At 45.1% G+C, this 19,420-nt stretch overlaps 1 long non-coding RNA gene and 1 other non-coding gene across 2 annotated transcripts; one reads left to right on the top strand and one right to left on the bottom strand.

The window, feature by feature from the left end:
• Nucleotides 1–307: 307 nt before the first annotated feature.
• Nucleotides 308–14,995, bottom strand: LOC116984055. Its single transcript, XR_004414872.1, has 3 exons — nucleotides 14,822–14,995; nucleotides 12,677–12,679; nucleotides 308–337 (listed from the first exon to the last, which is right to left on the bottom strand). It is a non-coding gene; the product is annotated as an uncharacterized LOC116984055 (long non-coding RNA).
• Nucleotides 3,048–3,238, top strand: LOC116970600. Its single transcript, XR_004411213.1, has one exon. It is a non-coding gene; the product is annotated as a U2 spliceosomal RNA (small nuclear RNA).
• Nucleotides 14,996–19,420: the final 4,425 nt, after the last annotated feature.

The raw sequence follows: 19,420 nt of genomic DNA, 5'->3' as shown, positions 1-19,420 counted from the left end.
GATGTAAGAAAACCAGAAGTAAGCTATCCAGTTAATTAAATTAAACCCAGCTTAATATGCAATATCTCCTTATAAGTTGAGCCATTCATTCCATGTAACATGATGATGAATCTATTCTACACTCCCTCTAAGGTGATTACATCCTTCCTGCAGTGTGGCAACCAGAAGATCAAGTACTTGTGGCGTGCAGTGGGAGAAATATACATTGGTATAGGTCATGGATTTTCTTTACACTTTAGTCTTTAAACTTTAGAGATATAGTGATGAAACAGGCCCTTTGGACCACCGAGTCCACGCTAACCAGCAGTAGCCCAGAACACTAACACTATCCTACACACTAGGGACAACTTACAATTGTACAGAAGCCAATTAACCTATAAACCTATACGTCTTTGGAGTGTGGGAGGAAACTTGAGCACCCGGAGAAAACCTATGTAGTCACAGGAAGAACGTACAAACTCTGTAAGACAGCACCATGGTCAGGATTGAATCCGGTATCTGGCGCTGTAAGGTCGGTCGCAGCTCCGCCGCTGCGCCTCTGTACTGCCCACAATTGAAGTGTTTTTGTCATGGCTGGTTTTCCTCCATTCAGTTAGTTCTGGTCACCCCAGGACAGACCAATGTACCAAAGGGCAACCAAAACAGGTAACTGGCAACTATTTTCATATCCAAGTAGCCTAATGGAAGAAACGACACAAAGTACTGGAGTCACTCAGTGGGTCAGGCAACATCTCCGGAGAACATGTGTAGGAGACGTTTTGTTTTCAGCACTTGACTTTGATATTCCATCCTATCTATGCCTCTCATAATTTTCTAAACATCTGTATCAGGTCTCTCCTCAATCTCCGATGCGCAAGAGAAAACTATCCATGTTTGTCCAATCTCGTCACTTAACCTGTACCTTCTAATCCAGGCAACATCTTGGTAAACCTCTTCTGCACCCTCTCGAAAGCCTCAACATTGTTCCTGTGGTAAGGTGACCAGACAAGCACATAGTACTCCAAAACTCGTGTTGTACTTCCACCACCAAAATACTTCTTCCTTCAAGGAAAGAAAAGAGGTTGGTCATGCCATGGAAGTTGACATTAGCCCCAACTATGTAAATAAGAACTTCTGAAAAAGGGTCTCAACCCAAAACGTCACCTATTTATTTTCCCCAGAGATGCTGCCTGACCCGTTGAGTTACTGCAGCTGATGGTGTGTACCATTTCCACCCCCCCCCCCCCCACCCCCCCCCCCCCCCACCCCCCCCCCCCTCCTGATTATAAACTGTTAGTTCATGAGGTCAAAAATGATAGGAGTAGAATTAGGCCATTCTGCCCATCAAGTCTACTCCGCCATTCAATCATGGCTGATCTATCTCTCCCCCCTAACTCCCATTCACCTGTCTTTTCCCCATGTGGGGAGCTGCTTTATGATTTATCACCCAATATCTCTGAAACTTTCGATCGGTTTGATTTTTGAGGGAGGCACCGATGTGTTACCATTGGATAGTGGATTAGTATAAATGGGTGGTTAGTGTGGGACAATGGACCTGTTTCCATGCTCAATAGGCCACGGCTTATCTACAAACTCATCAGCTTCTTTCGATTCAGGTCTGCCTGAGAAGAAGTCAACTATGAAAGACTGTCTTTTGGGTTCTGGAAAAGGCCATGAGATCATTCTGTACCTCAGATAGCCAGCATCTGAAAGAACAAATTCATAGCATAGTGGCATTTGTTATCTCAACATTTGTAGCCAATATCATTTCATTCTATGAATAGGAAGGAACCGCAGATACAGGTTTAAGCCGAAGATAGACACAAAATGCTGGAGTAACTCAGCGGGACAGGCAGCACACCTGGAGAGAAAGAATGGGTGACATTTTGGGTCTGAAGAAGGGTCATGACCCTGAAACTTCACCCATCCCTCTGAGTTACTCCCGCCTTTATAGTGTCTATCATTTCCTCTGTTGCTAGTTGTAGCACTGCTTCAGCAGAATATAAATAGTTATCACAATGCCAGTATTCATCCAAGTGTGTTGTTTGCTCTCTGGTCATGTTGAAGTCACTCAGCACAAGATCAGGTTATCCTGACCACTATATGTTGTTCCAAGTGTAAAGGGAGAGGAAGCAAAGAGGCTCATTATCACCTCGCCTTTAAGCTCTCCAAGTCAGAGAAAATTATAATTGCACGGAGCTGCATTTTAGCAGAAATAAATGCAAATACGTTATTTCTCCAGAGGTGATGCCTGTCCCGCTGAGTTACGCCAGCTTTTTGTGTCTATCTTATATTATTGATAATATACCTGACCTATTTTATTCCTATTTGAAAAAAAACAAAGCAGCGCAGAGTTTTTTATTCGCATCTTGAGCTCTGTTTTATTTCGAAGTCACGTGAGTGACTACGTGAAGAGCCCGCCAGTCCGCATGCGCAACAATACGCGAGACGCAATGGGGCGAGTCGGGGCAGTTCAAAACTGCTCTGGCAGGTAAGTAATTTTACTTACAGCGGGCCGCTGCGACAGCGGGCCCGGAGTAGCTGATGGAGGAGGCCATTCTTGGGACGCCGTGGAGGCTCCGTTAGGAGCTAGATTCAATTTGCGGCTGCCAGCGTTGAAGCTCCATAGGAGCTCGGTTTAGTTATTGCCTGCCGGCTTTGAGCTCCATACGGGGGCAGGCGGCCGGATTTTAGGCCACCGTGGAAACTCCATTAGGAGTTTGGGGCTGCCGGCGCGGCGAGGGAGATCGCTGCTAAGATTAGCAGCAGACGATGATTATATATAGAACAGCAGCCGGTGTTAGCCGCGGCCAGGGCAGCGAACGCTAGGTAAGCTCAGCAGCCATAGCGCCTATACATTTTTAAACATAGACGCTGCTGAGGCAGCATATACGCTGGAGACCACCATATAGTGTGTGCTCTATTTGTAGGGGGATATACTACACATAGTTCTTTAATAAAAATAAAAATCTGAAGAACTGATTAAGGTAGTTATAAATAGAGCTGGCAGTTTTAATAGAGGTAGCTGTTCAGTCGCGTTTGTGACTATCGCAGCAGATAGGACATTTATCGCTTCTCGGCCTTTTGGCTAAGATCAAGTCTGTTCTTATCAGTTTAATATCTGATACGTCCCTTATCTAGGGACCATATAAATAGGGAAGAACATTTTTTTGACTTGCCATTACGGCACTGAATGGGGCTCCACTGGAGCGGGCGGCTGTTCGGAGGAACTCTATTGAGGCTCCAGAAAAGAGCTCCTGGCTTGGGAAGCCTTTTTCCAGCTGTGTCTTTTAGACACCTGTGGAGCAATACCTAGTGCAGGGTTGCGTCATGATAATTTCCGTTCAGTAGAGGGGACTGTTGGAGGTCTTTCATAAGAGACCCCAACCATGTGGATATCGACAAAGCAGTCGAATCTTTGATCCAATGGGGCTATGCTTCTGTATAAATCATATGAATGGTGACAACACTTGACAGGGTTGCAGTATTTCTCCCACTCTGTCTAGCGGACTATCGGGAAGAGGTGACTGCGATTATAATGGCGGCTCATCCGAGTCATATGGGGGCCAGAGGCCTGAGGAAACAACACCTGGTACAGGGTTGCGTTCGATTTCCTCCCTGAAATACTCCATTGAGGCTCCAGAAGGGAGCAAGGTCTCGGAATCACTAGCAGGTGCAACCTGTCTGGTAAGTATAATGATGATACCGACAGAGCACCGATCTGCACAGCTAGTCCCGGTTCGGCTCCTGGTGGGAGCAGCTAGACAACCCCTAGTCGGGGCAAAGTCAAAGCCATGTCTTAGGGACAAGTCCTGTTGGACAATTTGGGTCAAGAGGATTCTGTCCCCACATCTATGGCAGATGTGATTGGAACATCTGATGAATCAGATGGTGGCACGAGAAATGCTCCGTGTTAAAGGAGGCATGTACAGGCAGTTCGAATCATACGCCTGAGGCAGCTCCTGGTTCAGGGTTGCAATATTCCTCCCACTCGGATGAAAGGAGTGTTGGAGAGGGTGCCAAATAATATGCCCTGTGTTATGGAGGCAGGCACAGGCAGTTCAAGTCATATGCCTGAGGCAGCTCCTGGTTCAGGGTTGCAATATTCCTCCCACTCAGTGAAAGGAGTGTTGGAGATGGTGCCAAATAATATGCTCTGTATTACGGAAGCATGCACAGGCAGTTCAAGTCATATGCCTGTAGCAACTTCTGGTTCAGGGTTAGAATATGCCTACCACTCGAAAGACTATCGGAGATGGTGTCACAAAATATGCTCCATGTTACGGAAGCATGCACAGGCGGTCCGAGTCATATGCATGTGGCAAAGCCTGGTTCGGGGTACACTATTTCTCCCACTCTAAGGGAGTGTCAGAGATCAGTATGGAGCTGACTCCGAACATGACTCTGAACCTGACTATGTGCCTGAATCCCATGCTTTAATGCACGATGTATGAGAGTCGCATAAGGCCACTACTAGAAGAGTAGGCCAGCGGCATTAGCTATCTAACATCACACCAGCTGAAGAAATGACATGACGGACAGGGTCTGCAAATGGAACTTAGCTGAAGCGCCAACAAGCAAATCGACCCGGGTTCAGAGACGATGGCAGGTAAGGTCTCTTTATTAACCTCCGTAAAACTCCGAAAGGGAGCAGTCTGTTGGCCCAGGTTTGGGTTTACTGGCAGCATGGTCTGTCTAGTATTTTTTCACTGTCTCTGGGATAGATCAGGTTGATGCAGAGACATTGGCAGGGTGCCTTGCATAGTAACCTCTGTAAGTTCCAAGTAGGAACAGCTTGGTTAACCTGGTTCAGGGTAGACCATCATGGAACTGGCTTGCCATATGGGTCATATTGACCAGGGAAGCACTGCCTCATCATCTGTGATTGGGGTTATCAGACTGCTCAGTAGAATTAAGTAGTTGAAGTCTTCCTCAACACATGGTTTATTTTCTCCTCAGTTAGTAGAGTTGCCAGTTCATTGGAATCACCATTGCCATCCTCTCTGGGATAGGTAGTTACCAGCAGGAAGCTGGTCTGGCATACATATTTTTATCTGACCTACAGGTTCATGTTGTGAATCAACAATGTATTTATAATAATCCATAGGCTCAATACCAGTATTCCTCATTGAGTGACAGGTCGAAGAGATTGTGTTGTGCACTAGCGACTCAAACAAGTGGTTTCTGTCAGAGGGCTGCGAGGCAATTCCTGACTCAGGCTAGCATTATGCTAAAATTCCACTCTGTGGAAGAGCACTGAGAATTCGTGGTGACACTTCTAGTCAAGAGTTGACAGGGAACTCGTATTCCCACATCAAAGGGTGACTGTGTTTTTCAGTTCTAGTCATAAGCAGCGAAATGTGTGAATAACTAGATAATACATCTTCCGCGGCAAGAAAAGCCAAGACATTTCTGTCTATATGGTCAATAGAGGAATGGTGGTTCCGAGTGGAATCAGTGACATCTCATCGGAGGATGAGTGGTCTGGCCAAGAACAAGAGGGTTATATTTCTGATACTTCTCAAGATTATAGAAACATTGTGCAGGCCAAATCAGGTTAGCAGTTGGCTAATCTGATCATGTGTTTAGCTACCCAGTATAAGATGGATGATTGCTTTTCAGCAATTTAACTGATTCAGAGAATCAATCTTGGAGATGCAAACTTTGCCATATCTATACACATGAGGCACAGATTATCTGGTGGTTTGATAACAAAGCCAGTGGTGGAAGCCAATGCTGCCCTACTCAGATCAAAGGGCATTGTGTCATCGAGTTTAGATAATATGCAAAATTTGCAGCTGATAAAACTTAGGGGTTATCAGTAGATACCTCTTGCGATATTAAGAATGAGGCAACATGGAATTTTAATAGTGCCAATTTTGCCTATTCATTCAGGCCATGGTAAGGCGGCTGAAACACCTCCTTTTTACTCAGTCACGAGTGATGGCTGGGGCAGCTTGTCTTCTCGGGCAGCTAGCTCTGCATGATTGTATGGGAAGCTTGTGAACAAAATATGTGAGTTACTTTTAAATGGAAGTAACAGAGGTTTGTGTGGCTTTCAGTTTGAGCCTAGAGAAGTGTTTATGTGATAGCACAATTGACACTGCTTGTGCTGCTTTGTCATTCTCTATAGTACCATAAGTGGGACAATAAATGATTGGTTATTCACCCGCTGTTCACTAACGTTATGCAGGATGTCTTTTATATGACCACTCTAATAGCCTACACTCATTGTAGTGTGCGATGTATATCAGTAAATTATTATGCAAATATTCTTCTACTAAAAATAAGTATTCCTAATGGGAGCAGTATTTTTTAAGATGATTATGCCTTCAGCAACTGATCTCAGCACAAAGAGCACAAAGAACACGGTCTCTGGGTTATAACTGACATTAGGGTAGCTTGTTATGGGAATGATCTCATAAGCAAAATGGGCAGGATTGCATTCATTTGAAGTTGACAGCATACCCACCAGAGCAGAGATTGGGGGTGTCATTAGGTGTACAAGTGCACTGAGCTTGCTAGTACCTATGAGATGAAAGATACTTTCTTTATTGTTATTCAATAGTCTCAAGATATTGCTGATGGCTCATTAGCAGTCAATAGAATGGATATTTCCCTTTCATCATACAGCAAGAGGCTTACATAGTGTGTGTTAATAAATAGTAAGATTAAACGAGAACTTACCAGTTTGAAGTTTGATCTGTATTTTATGAGGAGTTACGATGAGGGATTACGTGAAGAACCCGCTCAGCACGCATGCGCGGCATACTTCAAAGCAGCGGTGTGGAATCACAGATAGACACAGTTATTGAAGTAAATATAGTAAAGAAAAGGAGACATCAGTTTAATATTTTGACCCATATTAATGAGGGTGGGAGCGGAGGGCACGTAATCCCTCATCGTAACTCCTCATAAAATACAGATCAAACTTCAAACTGGTAAGTTCTCGTTTAATCTTACTATTTTACTTCGGAGTCACGTGAGTGACTACGTGAAGATTCAAAGCTCTGTGATTTCAAACCGTGTAACAGGTATTATTTCACGCACTGCCGAAGTCCTTGAGGGAGGAAGTGTGTTATCGTAATCAACCAATGAATCTGTTTGTAGAAAAACTCAATGGTATTTTTTTAACAATAACAACAAAGAAATTAAATTGCTCCCCTGGGCTTAAATTAAATATTTGCAGTCTGTAAAATCTTTCCTGCAAATAAAACAGGTTCTGCCAATGGCTTATTATAAAATTTCTGAACGGTCTTTCCCCCGACCATCCTGCTGTAGCCAGGATGTGGTCTATAGGCACGTCCATTCTTTTAGCCATCGACGTGGATGCTGCCCTGGTGGAATGAAATTTGTACATGTTAGTTTTTATCCCAGCAGCTTTTAGCACCTGCTTGAGCCATCTCGAAATGGTTTGGCTCGTCACCCGACCATAAGGTTTTTTATGACTGACCGACAAGGCTTTTCATCTCCCTCGAATATTTTGGTTGTGTCTATGTAGGATAGTAGGGTCATGGCACATAACTGTGGTTCTGGCGGGTAAGCCCGGAATTCCACGACTGGATTAGGTGTTCCTGGTCTGCTCTGTTTGATCATTCCCTGGATAACGACAGAGATCTGGTCTGGAGCTGAGAGCATGGTGTCCAGTCGCAATAGGTGTAGTGACTGGACCCTATGTGCAGATACAAGTGCCATCAACATGAGCGTTTTGAGCATAGATTGTTCCAGGTTGAGGGATCTGGCTGGTGGCCATCCCCTGAGGTATGTCAGGACCACACTGACATCCCATGTATGGGTGTACCTTGGTCTAGGGGGTTAGAGTTGTAAATACCCTTCATTAGTTTGACCACCAGCGGGTGGGACCCCATGGCCTGTTGTCCTGGAGCTGGTTTTAAATAGACAGGCAGGGCACTTCTAGCTGTGTTGATGGCTCTGTAGCTGAGTCCTTCATCGTGGTGAAGGTTCGCCAGGAATTCCAGTACGTTGGTAACTGTAGCGGTTGAGTAGGTGGTCCCTGTATCCAAGCAGCACTTCTCCCATTTTTTGATGCTGGACAAGTGCTGTTTTTCAGTGGATGTTCGGAGGGATGCTGACATGGTGTCGACGGTTTGTTCTGATAATCCCAGTCCCAGAAGTGGTTTGTGCAGAGTCTGCAACCCAGGAGTTTGAGTTGGGTTTTTTTGGGGGGTTTTCATGGCACGGGTGGCTTGTGCCCGACACTGGGTGTTAATAACTCTGGGTCACTGGGGAATACCATCGGAGTTTCAACAAACATGTCATGGAGTATTGGGAACCATGGCTGCGTAGGCCAGTCGGGTACTATCAAAATACCTGAAGCAGAGTCCATTTGTATTGTGCGTAGTCCCCGACTGATGAGGCAGAAGGGAGGAAATGCATAGAAGAAGAATTTCCCCAATCCAGCGCGAACGCATCTACCGCTGCTGCCTCAGGGTCTGGTTCCCAAGCGACATACATAGGTACCTGGTGATTTAGCCTTGATGCAAATAAATCGATATCTGGCGTGCCATATTGCTTGATAACTTTTGCGAATTTTTTTTTTGGGTTTTAACATCCATTCGATGTTGTCATTAAATTTACGTGACCTGGTGTCTGCCACTGTATTTAGCTTACCTGGCTGGTAAGTTGCTGATAGCCAAATATGTCTTTCGACACACCATTGCCAAATTGTGTTGACCAACTTGTCGCATGATACCGATTTTATGCCGTCCATATGGTTAATGTAGGCCACCACCGTTGTATTTATCTATTTGTAACCGTACATGCAAGTGATGCATATTTATGCATATGCTTTAAACCATAAAAGTCACCCATCTCTAGATAATTAATGCCCAGTGTAAGTGGTAATGATGACTCCGGGTTAGTCCATCTATTACCTGTGCTAGATATAGAGTTAGTTGCTCCCCAGCCTTGAGCACTGGCATCTGTTTGGATAACTAACATAGGGTTAGGGATGATAATAGGGCTGTAAACTATGCCAAACGTTTTTTGCCCACCACTGTAGTTCTGATATTGCTTCAGTGGGTAACTTCATGACACGATCATAATGACCTGTATGTCGTTTTTGGTGCAAAGGTCCGAATTATGTAGCCGGAAAATGCTGCTACCATTTTCCCAATTACTCTGTTACTTGTCGAGTAGTTGGTAGTTTGTTGACCATTAAATTGTTGCATGACTGTGCCAATTCAACTATTTTGTCTCTTGGCAATGTTACAGTCACGTAGACTGAATTAATTGTGAAGCCCAAGTAGTCCATGATTGTGGATGGCTTCAACTTAGATTTATCTGGATGTAAGACAATCCCAGGGTTTCGAATAACTGTTTTGTAGCTGATACAGCTAACATAGTCAATTCCATGGTCTTGCCTACCATTTAAGATATCATCAAGATATGCCATGACAATGTGTTTTTGTCTTCTGAATATTGCCAGAGCTGGTTTTAGTGTCTTGGTGAACAATCTTGGGCTGATGTGAACCCATTGGGTAACGCTTTAAACTGCTATAGCTGCCCCATCCAGATAAATTTCAGGTATCTGCGATGATCCTTATGAATGGTACTAAATAGTAAACATCTTTAAGATGAATGCTTGCCATGAAGTATCCTTTGGAATTTAGTTGTTTGGCAGTAACAACTGTTTCCATTTTGAAATGTATATACTTAACAAACATATTTAGTGAAGTTAAGCCAATGATGATGCGACATCCACCATCTTTTTTGGGTTTAGTGAATATATTTGATACGAATTGCAAGGGTTCAGGTTTTCCCATGATACCCTTTGTAATTAGTCTCACCAGTTCAGCTTGTCCCTCTCGTTTCTTTAACGGAGAGGGGAAAATACCCTCTGGGGTGAATGTTGACCTGGTGGCAATTTTTCTAGTATGAATTGTATTTGTATCCTCTAATGCCATTGAGTATATACTGATCACTCGTGATAGACTCCCGTGTGTTAGTATTACTCTATATGCTGGTAGGAACCAGACCCACCTACCTCCATGGTTATGGGTATTCTTCTGTTTCCTGCCGGTCCAACGAGTGTTGCACATCGTCTGACGTGGCGGTGACGTTGGGGGGTGGCACATTTTCCATGGGGTCCGCTCTGGGCCCTGGTCTAAAGAAGACTTTCGATGATAGAATGCGGACCCCGAGCTTTCATCAGTCCCATATGGTAAACGTCGACTGATGGACGCGATGGGGTGCTGCTGCTTATTGTTTTTGGTTTTGCTCGTCCTGGGGCCTGCCCTCATGAGAACGAAAGCTTGTTAAGGCCTCTCCATATCCTTCATATGCTTTGTGAGGTTTTTGCCAAAGAGCAGTGGGTCTGGCTCAGTGGCTGGGGTATGCACAACCCCGCAAATTTAGGATTTTATGACAGGTCTTATGATTTGTTTACGAAGGTTGTGGTCATCTCCATATTGGTCCACGGAATGAGCAGACGATGTGATGGCTGACGTCAGGAGCCTGAGGATCCGCCGCAGTTTTAGCTCCCGGTTCCGAATGTTTGCCCCAACGTGCCCCCACTTTTGGCTGTTTACAGCCGGCACTTTAAGGGACTCACAGTTCTCTGGAGCTGTATACGCCTCATTGACCACCTCTCCTGTAGAGCCTTGAACGGTCTACTGCACGTGGGGTTGCCACGTAGCGGTCCACCACACCTAGCAGCTCTTCCTGCTCCTGCACCCCTTGCATACCCCCGAGATCTTCAGCCATTGTCCCCTCTTCTTGACCAGCCCAGTCCTGGCCACCAAAGCTACCCTCGGGTAAGGAGGAAGCAATGGACAGTGCAGAAGGCACTGTGGAGGGAGTGCCTGAACTCCCCCTGCGAGAGCGCCCCTCACAAGCGCGTCTCGCTGGAGCTCCTGCTCCAGGAGCCACTCCGAGCGGCTCAAGCGGCTGTCTCTCCCCCGGGCGGGTGGAGAGACGTCCCCGTCCGACAAGTCTGAAGCCACCGGCCGGACGCCTCTTCCGTGGCTTTACTTCCAGCCCGCTGCTCAGGCGCTAGCGGGCTGGGCTCGGCGCGATGTCGAGGAATAGCGGAGCGCCCGGTTAGCGGTCCTACCGCCTTGTTGCTGCCCCCCCCCCCAGATGGAACGCTCCTCCGTGGAGTCGAGCGGGGGACAGGTCTGTTCAGGCGGCTGTCTTTCCCCTCGTGCGGGTGGAGAGACGTCCCCGTCCATCAAGTTGGAAGCCACCGGCCGGATGCCTCTTCCGTGGCTTTACTTCCAGCGCGGTGTCGGGAATAGCGGAGCGCCGGGTAAGCGGTCCTACCGCCTTGTTGCTGCCCCCCCCCCCAGATGGAACGCTCCTCCGTGGAGTCGAGCGGGGACAGGTTTGTTCTAGAGCCTTTCTTCTCTGTCTGACAGCAGAAGGCTCCCTGTGAAAGAAAAAACCCGACCTCAGAGCTTACCTGACGGTCCGTTCTTTCATCCCGTAGCGGGAAAGCCTGACTCCCGATGCGCCGCTGTTGCTCTGCTGAACGTAATGCCACGCATGCGTGCTGAGCGGGTTCTTCACGTAGTCACTCACGTGACTCCGAAGTAAAATTAAGAAATTTGGTTGAATATATCTGGATATTTGCAGATAGAATTCAGCACAGTGTTGCATGAGTTATTGTCTAACTCAAAGTCAATTGGGACCATGGTCCGGTTAAGAACAATGGCCATGTATGCAAGTTAGCATTATGGTAATAATAACCCATGTTTTTTCTACCATTAATGGTTTATCTGTTTAAGTGTTTCACACACAGATTGGGTTACTGCATGAAACCACAGAGCTTTAAAGTCTTCACGTAGTCACTCAAGTGACTTCGAAATAAAATAGAAAGATTAAACGAGAACTTACCGTTTGAAGTTTGATCTTTATTTTATGAGGTTGAAGTGAGGGAATACGTGCCCTGCGCTCCCAACCCTACTTCTCATAAAGACCATTCGGTAGTTCTAAAGTCGTTAATCTTCCTATAGCTTAGGTCAGCAACTATTCTGTGGTTTCATACAACTGCTCTAAAGATTGACGCGCATGCGGACTGGTGGGCTCTTCACGCATTCCCTCACTTCAACTTCTCATAAAATAAAGATCAAACTTCAAACGGTAAGTTCTCGTTTAATCTTTCTATTTTGGTCCACAATTTCTTCCATATCAAAAGTGCTCACAGAAGACATCAGCTTCCAATTGTACTAAGATTCTCCTGTAGCCAGTCTACTGTGCATTTTGAGAGGAGAGTTTGCTATGAAATAACATTGATATCTTTATTTATACTTTATAATTATGATTGGATCTTCACCATGTTGCTTCACCTTTCGTGAAAGGCCACTATTGGCCTGAAATTATGAGCTTGTTTAATTTTCAAGTAAGATATTAGACAAAAAAGCTGTCATTTTAACCCACAAAATCCACCTGCTGTGAGATCCAACATTGAATGATGGAAAGATAGAGCAATGGAAACAGGCCCTTTTGCCTATCGAGTCCACATCGACCCCAAGAGCACTGGTTCAATGTTATACCCACAACGGGCAATTTTACAGAGGACAATTAACCCACAAACTTGCACGTCTTTGGGACGTGGGAAGAAATTGATGCACCTGGATGAAAGCCACGTGGTCACAGAGAGAATGTGTGAGTGGAAACCAGAACACCTTGAGAACCCATGCGGTCACATGGAAGTCATGATCGATCCTGAGTTTACCAGCTATGTGATTGTGCTCACATGCCTCACCTCAATCACAACCTCTCCACAAAATGGAAGCTCCCACCCAAGATGTGGGTGTGAGTGAGACCTGTGGTCCTGAATCGCCTCCTTTTAACTATAACCAGATAAAGAAAGACCCACATTTCTATTTTTGTTTCCATGTCCCTTACAGGGAGCCAACAACACCTCGTAGCTAATGAAGTAATTTTAAAGTATTTTCATTATTGTAATGCAACATAATCTAGCAGTGGATGCTCCACCCACTTGGAATGTTGGGTGCAATTCTGGTCATCGTAATATGGGAAGGATGGAATTGCATCGCTGAGAACAAAAGGAAGATTCACCAAGACAGACACAAAAATGCTGGAGTAACTCAGTCGGACAGGCAGCATCTCTGGAAAGATGGAATGGGTGGCGTTTCGGGTCGAGACCCCTCTTCATCAGTCTGATGAAGGGTCTCGACCCGAAACGTCCCCCATTCCTTCTCTCCTGAGATGCTGCCTGCCCTGCTGAGTTACTCCAGCATTTTGCATCTATGTTCTGTTTAAACCAGCATCTGCAGTTCCTTCCTACAGATTCACCAAGACTTTCATTGGACTGGAGGACTTTAATTACGGATGGGAACAGGATAGGCCAAAGTGGTTTTCTCTGGCGTTGAGGTGGCTGAGGGGGAATTGATAGAATAATATAAAAATATGAGAGGTTAAGGTGGTCACAATTTCTTCCCATGGTAGGGAACATTTTCACCCAGAGAGTTGTGAATCTGTGGAATTCTCTGCCACATAAGGCAGTGGACGCCAATTCAAGAGATGATTTCAAGAGAGAGTTAGATAATAGATCTTAGGACTAATGGAATCAAGGGATATGGGGAGAAAGCAGCAACGGGGTACTGATTTAGGATGATCAGCCATGATCATATTGAATGGTGGTGCAGGCTCGCACCTATTTTCAATGTTTCTATGTTTCTAATCACTATGTTTAAGAGACATTTAGACAGACACTTGAATAGGAAAGGCATGGAAACATATAATTCTAACGCAAAGTTGTGCAATGGTTGAGTTGCTGCCTTACAGCACCAGGGAACTAGGTTTGATTCTGGCCTTGGGTGTTCTCTGCACAGAGTTTGCACGTTCTTCCTGTGACCACATTGTTTTTCTCTGGGTGTTCCTGTTTCCCCCCCATACTCCAAAGACGTATAAGTTTGTAGGTTAATTGGCCTCGGTAAACTGTATGTGTAGGATAGTGCTGTTGTATGGGGTGATCTCACCTCCAGTTCTTCACCTACCATTGAACTATTATTGTGTAGGAAAGAACTGCAGATGGTGGTTTAAATCAAAGGTAGTCACAAAATGCTGGAGTAACTCAGTGGGACAGGCAGCTTCTCTGGAGAGAAGGAATGGGTGACGTTTTGGGTCGAGATTCTTCTTCAGTCTGAAGAAGGGTCTTGACCCGAAACATCACCCATTGAAATATTATTTTTGGGTTGTCGATAAATATTCCAGAATTACAGGAATTAAACATGGTTTGACACTGACATGATCGTTTGATCTCACTTCTGAAATCTAAGCCATTTGTAGAACTAGGATAAAAATAAACCTTTATTATTTTATGGCACTGAGCCAACACCGAACCAGAAATCAAGGTCCATTTTCAGCTTGACAGAAGGTATTTTGCAGTGCAAAACACGTCGAGCTCATAACAGGAAGACTGCACGTTCCCAGCTTGTGACTCTATTTTATCCTGAATAGCCACGCAAATTAGCATTCTGCTGAAGTAATGCATGTAAGAGTCATACTTTGTAAGAATGCAGCAACCTGATTTTTAGCACCAAACGTCTGAGTCTAAGGACTGGAGTGAAATAAAAGGTGCACTCCAATGAACTACTTATCAATGGAAACTTCACTGAATGTGCCTGCTATAGTGCAGAGGAGGTGCCTGCTATGTCGGAGAGGAATTTGAATAATGGCAAATATATTTGGTGCATTGTAAGGGCACTAATTGGATTTTGGTTTTGGCTCCTTCAGCCGCACTCCTGTTTTGTTTAGTTTAGTTTAGTTTAGAGATTCAGCGCAGAAACTGACCCTTCAGCCCACGGAGTCCGCACTGATCAGCAACCCCTTACACATTAACACTGTCCTACACACACTAGGGACAATTTACACTTACACCAAGCCAATTTACCGACAAACCTGTACATCTTTGGAGTGCGGGGGGGAACCGAAGATCCCGGCGAAAACGAACGCGGTCTCGGGGAAAACGTACAAACACCTTTACAGACAAGGACCCGTAGTCGGGATCGAACCTGGGTCTCCGGCGCTGCAAGGTCCATAAGGCAGCAACTCTACCGCTGCGCCACCGTGCCGCCCTGAGCAGAAACCGTGCCGCTTCCGAGCAGACATTCGGAGAGTGGCCGTACATTCTGAAATCCTGAGTACAAAAGCTAGGCTGCCGTTTCAATGCACTACCGAGGGATTGCTACTCTTTGCAAATGCCACCTGTGGGAAGAGTTACTAAAGTGAAGAGACCCCTGTCTTTTCCATCAGTTGGCTGTAAAAGATTTGTATAGTTTTCTCCAAAGAAGAATAAGGAAGTTATCCTTTCCAATTGTGAACAAATTGGCTTGGCTTCTATGCACCAGCACAGTCGGTGATGGATATATTTGAACACTACATTCTCAGAACTGACACTAAACCCTTGGTCTTCGGAGCAGAGGTGATCTCAGTCCACCTGCATGATTTCTCTCCACCTCTTTTTGTTCTGGACCCATCATTTGTTTTCTTTAGATAGACACAAAATGCTGGAGTAGCTCAATGGGTCAGACAGCATCTCTGGAGAAAGGGAATAGGTGACGTTTCGGGTTGGAACCCTACTTTAGAACATTGTACGGCAAAGACACAATACTTCTTTCTGTGCTGTAAACCTACCCCGACATCCCTTTGTCATAAGGTAGACACAAAATGCTGGAGTAACTCAGTGGGGCAGACAGCATCTCTGGAGAGAAGGAAAGGGTGACATTACGGGTGGAGACCCTTCTTCAGACTTCTTCCGGTCTCGACCTGAAACCTCACCCTTAACTGGTAGTTAAAGTTGTATAGAATTAATTAGTCAAGCAGTATAGAAAGATCAGGTCTAAGCAAATCTTTTTGCCCTTCTACACTAATCCCATTTGTCTACTCTGTCAGTACACTTTTATATTTTGCCTATTCAAGTGTCTATTAAACTTTGTAATTGTATCTGATTTCACCATCTCCTCTGGCTGTACATTCCAGATATCACCCACTCTGTGTAAAAATCTATCTCCTCAGATCCCTTTTCAAAAAGTATTTGTCAAGGTCCCACACAAGATATTAGTGTGCAGCATTAGAGCACATGACAGTGGGGGTAAGGTATTGACATGGATAGTGAACTGGGTGGCAGACAGGAAGCAAAGTGTAGGAATTAACGGGTCCTTTTCCGAATGGCAGGCAGCGACTAGTGGGGTGCCGCAAGGCTCGGTGCTGGGACCCCAGTAATTTACAATACATATTAACGATTTAGACGAGGAAATTAAATATGACATCTCCAAGTTTGCGGATGACACAAAGCTGGGGGGCAGTGCGAGCTGTGATGAGGATGCTATGAGGCTGCAGGGTGACTTGGATAGGTTGGGTGAGTGGGCCGATGCATGGCAGATGCAGTATAATGTAGATAAATGTTAGGTTATCCACTTTGGTGGCAAGAACAGGACAGTCGCCGGCAGTCGCCGGAATAATTGCCTAAGTGGAACAGGCCCATTACTTTCTTTCCAAATCATCGTCCTGAACTATTGAACTCTGTTTCTCTTTCCTCAGGTACTGCCTGACCTGCTGAGTATTTCCCACATTTTATGTTTTTATTTGAAATATATTAATTCTGCTGGGATTAAAATAGAAAACAAGAGGACAATTTGCAATTACTGGGCAGAATTCTGTTCCCTAAATCATTACACTCAATATACCTTTGTCTGAACAGAAGGCAACTTTAGGCTGTGCACGTCATTCGCAAGAAGAAGAAGAAGAACAGAAGGACGCATCTGGGTTTAGTTTGTTATTGGATGCACTATAAATCAGAGCAGCACGGTGGCTCAGCGGTAGAGTTGCTGCCTTACTGCGCTTGCAGCGCCGGAGACCCGGGTTCGATTCTGACTATGGGTGCTTTCTGTACGGAGTTTGTACGTTCTCCCCGTGACCTGCTTGGGTTTTCTCTGAGATCTTCGGTTTCCTCCCACATTCCAAAGACGTACAGGTTTGTAGGTAATTTGGCTTGGCATACGTGTAAATTGTCCATAGTGTGTGTAGGATAGTGTTAATGTGCTGGGATCGCTGGATGGTGCGGACTTGATGGACTGAAGGGCCTGTTTCCTCACTGTATATATAAACTATACCAGTTTTTCCTAAACTTGGGTTCCATTAACCTTAATGAGACAAAATTTTAGGAAAAGAGTGCACATACAGTGACTGGGCATACGTTTCCACTATTTAAATTCACCCATCAGATGAGGAAGCTGATCATAGTACATGAAGCAAGGATTGCTGTTTGGGACATTTTTTAAATTAAATGACACAGGTTTGCAATACATACCGGCCATTTATGGGCAGTCACGGTGGCGCAGTGGAAGGGTTGCTGCCTTACAGCGAATGCAGTGCCCGGGTTCGTTCCCGACCACGGGTTGTGTCTGTACGGAGTTTCCTCCCACACTCTAAAGACGTACAGGATTGTAGGTTAATTGGCTTGGTAAATGTAAAAATTATCCCTAGTGGGTGTAGGACAATGTAAATGTGCAGGGATCGCTGGTCGGCACAGACTTAGTGGGCTGAAGGGCCAGTTTCCACGCTGTATCTCTAAACTAAACTGAAATAATACCTGGCCTCATCCATATGTTTTTTCATTTCCCTTTCTGAAGACACAAATCAACCAGAGATATTATGTTTATCTTTTGATATGTGGATTTGAGAGTCCTCTGCAAGACTTAATCTGGCGAATCTATTAATGGGAGGAAATATATGCTTGAAATTGCTAGCAATGTGTGTAGATTTATAAGTAGGACCAGAAGCAACATCAATGTTTTGTTTTTACTTGATGTGAAGCGAATGAACCTGATAATTGCACATTTCTTAAAAAATCATGCACTGCACCTTTTCTGCTTTCTTTTACATATCTAATCAAGCTTAAAATCTGATGGAGCAGAAAAATGTGTTCATTCAGAAGACAGTTTCTGAAGCACTCCGTCAATGTCAAGATAAACAGAAGGAACAGTTCCCTTCACCAAATAAAAAATTCATCTCAAGTTACTAATAATAAATCATTTACTTTTTAATAATATAATATATAACCTTGTCTTGGCAGTGGACATTTGACTATAAGACCACCGTTACACTCTCCAGAGTCTTGACTCATTTACCGCTTACCTAGCTAGGGTATTCATGATTCTAATCGGGCGGCATTTCATTTTAATCATTAAAGCTAACTTAGTGAACAATCAAAAAATAAATTGCTCTCATCCATGCTCAACAACAATAACATCATAAATGGAGGCACATGGAACTCCAGGTGCTGGAATCTTGCATGGAACACAGAGTTCTGGAGTAATGGCCCTGTTTCACGGTACGAGTTCATTCCAAGCGCTCTCCCCAGTATGCCCTGATTCGAACTCGGAGATTTACGGTAATGGCCGCTCGTCGGTACTCGGGGCTCTCGTGGACCTTTTTCAACATGTTGATAAATCTTCACGAGTCTTCCCAAGTACCTTCCATTAGCGAGTCTTCCCGAGTACCTGCCGTTAGCGCTACGAGCCGCTAAGAGATGTCCCCGAGCTCCGACGCGCCCGTTACGTTCGCTCTCCGTGCTTTCCACGAGTTTGATTTTTTTCAAACTCGGGAGAGCTCTTACAATGAACTCGTAACATGGGACAGGGCTTTTACACAATGGGTCGCAACATCTCTGGGGGAGACTCCAGGGTCTGAAGAAGGTTCTTGACCCGAAACGTCACCCATCCTATTTCTCCAGAGATGCTGCCTGACCCTGACACGCCAAGTTACTCCAGCACTCTCTGGAGTACAAGGATGTGCAGCGCTTCATGTTGGATACTTCTTCAGTCTGCAGAAAATATCTTAATACTTCCAAGCGAGTGAACCAGGTATATTGTCGTCTACAATCGACAAAGATGAATTTGAGATTCTGCCAGATTTCCTCTCGTAATGGGAGAGATCATCTCAGCATGTGCTGTCATCTGGACGAGTGTCTAATCATGGGTATCTTTCTCTTCCAATTGTTTGACGTTCTGAATGCATTCTTCCCATTTCAATTTTCAGTCATCATGCTGATTGCCTCCCTAACTATGGGAGCATCACAGTGTGAGAGGCACAGGTAGAAGATGTAAACGAAAATATGCAAAGCAGAACAAATCCAGAGTAACTATTAGAAAAACCCATCAAACGTTATGGGCCTGTCCCACTTAGGCGACTTTTTGGGTGACTGCAGGAGACTATGCGGTCGCCACATGTTCGCGGGTGTTTGCTGGGGAGCCCCCTTCATGGTCGTGAGGAGTTCCCACATTCTGGGAACTAGTCACGGCCTCACAATGGTCGCCGTGAAATTTTCAACATGTTGAAAAATTAGCGGCGACTAGAATGAAGCCGCCATGGAGAGTAGCGAGAATTCTCGAGCCGTAGGTGGGTCGCCAGGAGGTCCTAATGGGTTGCCAGGAGGTCGAAGGTTCTCGTA

Source organism: Amblyraja radiata, chromosome 2 (assembly GCF_010909765.2).
Source record: "Amblyraja radiata isolate CabotCenter1 chromosome 2, sAmbRad1.1.pri, whole genome shotgun sequence".
Lineage (NCBI taxonomy): Eukaryota > Metazoa > Chordata > Chondrichthyes > Rajiformes > Rajidae > Amblyraja > Amblyraja radiata.
This window is presented reverse-complemented; position numbering and strand designations above follow the sequence as displayed.